Raw genomic sequence first — 5,060 nt, forward strand, 5'->3', positions numbered from 1 at the left:
CTTCATTCATTTATCCATAAACATTCCATGGATGTCTACCATGTGCCCCTTACCGTTCTTGGCACCAGGAACACAGTGATAAACACACCAACCTAATTCTCTGCTCTAGTGGCACTTATTCTCTAGATATAATCAAGGCCTAGAGAGACTAGCAGAAAAGAGACACAGATCTTAAAGTTCTGGCTATAAAAATATCCATGCAAAAGTGATTAAATTGTAGGGTCAGCTGGTGGCATTGTGGTTGGAGTGACTGGATCCCACATGGCCAAATGCACAGTTTGAGTCCCAGGCCAGGTGACTGGGAAGACATGATGGGTGTGTGCACACATGCCCAAAATCCTGAGAGAAGAATGGAAGAGAAGGGTTTGTGGCATGGGCATCCTCTTGGGAGGTAGGGAAGGTGACCTCTCACTTTCCTCTTTCTCTCTATCTCTGTCTCTCTCTGGCAAGTACATATCCCCTATAGCAAATTAAAAGAAATAGATGGGGGCCAGCAGATGGCATGGTGGTTAAAGGTGTTGGATTCCCACATGGCCGACCACGGTTCAAGTCTCAGACCTGAGACTTCCTGCTTTTTGCTTTCCCTCTGTCTCTTTTCCCTTTCCCTCTGTCTCTCCCTTTCTTTCTCACTCTGTCACTCTCTAGTCAAATATAAACAAATACATAGTTAAATAAAGTAATTCTTTTTAAAAAAATGAAATAAAATAAAAATAAAATTCCTTTGATAATTCTTTTTTTAAAAATCTTTTAAAAAAAATATTATAAGCAATAATAGTAAACTCCCACTTGAGTGTGACTATGTGGTATGAATTTATTTTAGACCCCACCTCCCAACCATATTTTGAAGTCTTAACTCCCAACACCTTGGAATGAACTCTTTTTTGGAAGTAGGGTACAGATTAATTAGTTCAGATGAGTCCATAATGGGATAGAGTAGACCTTGAATTCAACATGACTAGTGTCCTATTTATAAAAGGAAAACTTGGGGCCCAGCTACAGTGGTGCAGTGGTAATGCAAGTGCCCTGCAAAGCTGGAAGCCACATGGCTGTCGGTTCGAATCCCCAGAGTTGGCTTGAAAACACATCAGGCATGGGTACCCAGGATCCTAAGGAGCTGGAGGGTTGGGGGAAATGGATTGTGGTATGATGAAACCTTGATAAGGGTGATTGTCTCTCTTCCTCTCTCCCACTCTTTCTCTTTCATGTGCACATACAAACATTCTCTCCCATGAAAAGAAAAATAATTTTTTAAAGGGAAAATTTAAATACTGACACATGTAAGCAGTGAAAATATGGTGCCACGAACCAAGAAACTACCAGCAGCTAGAAGAGGGGCCGAGACTGGATCTTTCTCTAATGCTTTCAGAGGGAGCATGGCCCTATTAATATATTAATCTTAAACTTCTAGCCTCCACAACTATAAGACACTAAGTTTCTGCTATTTAAGCCACTCAGTTTGTGGTACTTTGATGTGGCAGCTTTAGCAAACTAATACACTATGTGCCTTGGTCTGTTTTGTACTGCTACCACAGAATACCACAGGCTCGGTAATTTATAAAGAAAGGAAACTTATTTCTCTCAGTTCTGGAGGCTGTGAAGGCCAATGTCAAGGTGCCAACATCTGGCAAAGGCTTTCTTGTCACATCATCCCATGGTAGGATGAGGACAAGAGAGCACACCCAGAGAGATTGAACTTACATTTTATAACCGGCACTAATTCATTCATGAGGGCGGAGCCCTTATAACCTAAATACCTCCCATGAGGCTCCAGCTTCCCGCAATGTTGCATAGAGGAATAGGTTTCTAGTATTTGCCTGTTAAAAGACACATTCATGGAACCAGCAGTTGGCATAATGGCTACATCACTGGACTCCCACATGGTCAACTGCAGTTCAAGTCCTGGACCTGATGGCTTAAACTCACACCGGGCACGTGTGCATGCATGCCCAAGGTCCCAAGAGAATGGAGTAGAAGGGATTGCGGAGTAGTTATCCCCCCAGGGGGTGATTTCTCGCTTTCTGTCTCTCTGCCTTTCTGGCGAGCACAGGCACTGTATAGCAAAAAACTCTTTTTTTTTAATTTATTTTTTAAGAATTATTTTATTTTTATTTATTCATTCATTTATTTCATTTTTTTTTTTTATTTTGACCAGAGAGGGACAGAGCGAGAGAGAAAGAGAGAGAGGGAAAGTGAGAGAGCAAGCCTCCAGGTCCAGGACTTGAACTGTGGTTGGCCATGTGGAAGTCCAGCGTCCTTAACCACCACACCACCTGCCGGCCCCAGCAAAAAAATCTTAAAAAAAAAAAAAAAAAAAGACACATTAAAACCACAGTACTATGTAATAAGTGCTGTGCTAAATGATTTAAAAAGATTATTTCATTTTCTTTTTTTGTGTCCAGGACTCAAACTGCTGTCAGCCATGTGGGAATCCAGCACCTTAACAGCCACATCACCTTCTGGTCTCAATAGTACTGTTTTGTTTTACAAGTGATTATTAAAATTTTCATGCAGAATTGTTTTTATACTCAATTGCTTTTTTTTTTAAAGTAATTAACTACTCTTTAATTTTATTTCTTTGTATTATTATTTTTTAGTTTTGCTATAGGGCACGTGTGCTCACCAGAGAGAAACAAAGTGAAGAAGAGAGAGAGAAAGTGAGAAAGCAAGCTACCAGGTCTGGGACTCAAACTTCAGTCGACCGTGTGGGAGTCCAGTGCCTTAACTACCATGCCACCTGCTGGCCCCTATTATACTGAATTCTTGTATTTCAAGTTGACTTTAAAGGTTAAGGTGCTAGGGCCAGCAGGTGATGTGGACACTGGACACCCATCCCTGGTGGTTTGCTTTCTCACTTTCCCTCTCTCTCTCTGGCTCTCTCTGGAAAGTACACATGCCCTATACCAAATTTAAAAATAATAATAATAAGTAAAGTTAAATAAATAATTCTTAAATAATAGCAACAAAGCTTAAGGTTCTGGACTCCCACCAGTCTGACCAAGGTTTGAGTCCTGGACCTGAAAATCACACTGGGCGCATGTGCATGCATGCCCAAAATCCCAGGAGGAGAACAGAAGAGAAGGGATTGTGGGGTGGTCATTTCCACTGGGGGAGTTATTTCTTGCTCTGTGTGTGTGTGTGTCTTTCTTTGTCCAGTACACACGCCTTGTAGCAAACAAAACAAAAACTAACCACCATGTGAAGTCAACAGGTAGTGTGATAGTTTAAGGCAGCTGGATTCCACATGGTCAACTATACTGTTTGATTTCTAGACCTGGTGATTTGAAAAGCATGCTGGACACATGTGTGTACATGCCGAAAATCTTGAGAAGAAAATGGAGAAGAGATTGCAGCCTGGCCATCTTCCTAGGGGGTACTTTTTCACTTTCCCTCTCTCTCTTCGTTTCTGTCTGCCTCTCTTCAACAAGCACATGTGCCTTGTAGCAAATTAAAAATAACCACCACAAAAAAACTGACCACTATATAAGACCTAACTCCACTACAGTTTAAAAGGAAAAAAAGTGAGAGAATTAAATCATCAAACAGGATATCCAACATATGTGTGCCAAGCTCAAAAATCTTATACCATAATAGTCAAACCATAATCACAAACATGAGTAGTAATTTATTTTCAGCAAACCATCAGTGAAACATCTCCTAACACAGTAAATTAATGTTGTCCTTTTGCCTTTTGTTTAATCTGTTTGGTTGAGTTTATTTACATATTTGTTGAATTTTACAGTGTGATAAGCATATAGTTTAGACCTTAATCCATGTGTACATATTTATGTTGTATTACAATTAGCACTCATATTTTAAGTCCAACAATAGGCATCTATAGGAATTTAGTTTTATTTCAAGAGTCCATAGCTCCATTTGAAACATACAACATTGACCAGATTAGCATACGAAAGAATGAAAGAGAATTACACATCAACATGGACATTACCAACCATCAGGCAAAATAATCCAGAGCTAAACCTAGCGGTTTAGAAAGATGTTGGAATCATTAGAGAATGGTACTTGTTTTTTATTTAAAATGATCTATTAAATGGGCTTCTGTACTAGGTACTGTACTAGGGACTCATGACCAAGAGGTAAGGAAGGAAGTAAAAGCAGAAACAGATACCAAGATGAGCAAGCCCATGGGCCCTTCAAGACATTCTCTCTGATCAAGAAGACAGGGCTATGTATGAAATACAGATTACGTACAAGGTTTATACTATGCATAACAAGGTTTGCATGGACTGTTTCAATTGAGGCTCACGATGGCCCTATGTGGTAGATAATACTGTTCTCTCCATTTAAAAAGAAAAATTTGCTATAAGGCACGTATACTTGCTTGAGAGAGACAGAGACAGCCAAGGGGAAAGTGACAAATCACTCCCCAGGGGCAATAGCCATCCTTCAATCCCTTCTCTATTCTCCTCTCAAGATTTTGGGCATGCACACACATGTGCCTGGTAAGTTTTTCAAGCTACCAGATCCGGAACTTGAACCGTACTGTCAACAATGTGGGATCCATCCATCAGGTGCCTTAACCTCAATGTCACTTGCTGGCCCTTTTCCTCATTTTACTGATGAAGACTCAGAGGAGCCTATGAGCATCAGCTTGCGTTCTTAGGAAATCACACATGAGAGTCAGCAAAATGCCCCAAGTAGATTCAATTTCATCTGGGTCTCTAATGATGACTAGAAACTCACCAGTCAGCACAGAGGGGGAAAGGCATTGCTGTGAAAGTGAACAGCTTATGCAAAAACACAAAGGCATGGAAAGCCTGGCTACACTAAGGAAGGACACAAGGGTTTAGATTGGCTGTGGGTAGTCGTTTTGAAGGGACTCGACCCATCCCTCAGCCCCAGTAATGGCTTAAACCACTTTGCTTTCCACACTCATAGAAAAGCAGCACTTCCTGGGACCAGCAGTTAGCGTAATGGCTATGTCGCTGGACTCCCATGTAGTCGACCGCAGTTTGCGTCCTGGACCCAGTGGCTTAAACTCACGCCGGGCGTGTGTGCGTGCGTGCCCAAGATCCCGAGAGGAGAATGGAGGAGAAGGGATT

This window comes from Tupaia chinensis, unplaced genomic scaffold (assembly GCF_000334495.1).
Source record: "Tupaia chinensis unplaced genomic scaffold, TupChi_1.0 Scaffold000542_1, whole genome shotgun sequence".
Taxonomy (NCBI): domain Eukaryota; kingdom Metazoa; phylum Chordata; class Mammalia; order Scandentia; family Tupaiidae; genus Tupaia; species Tupaia belangeri.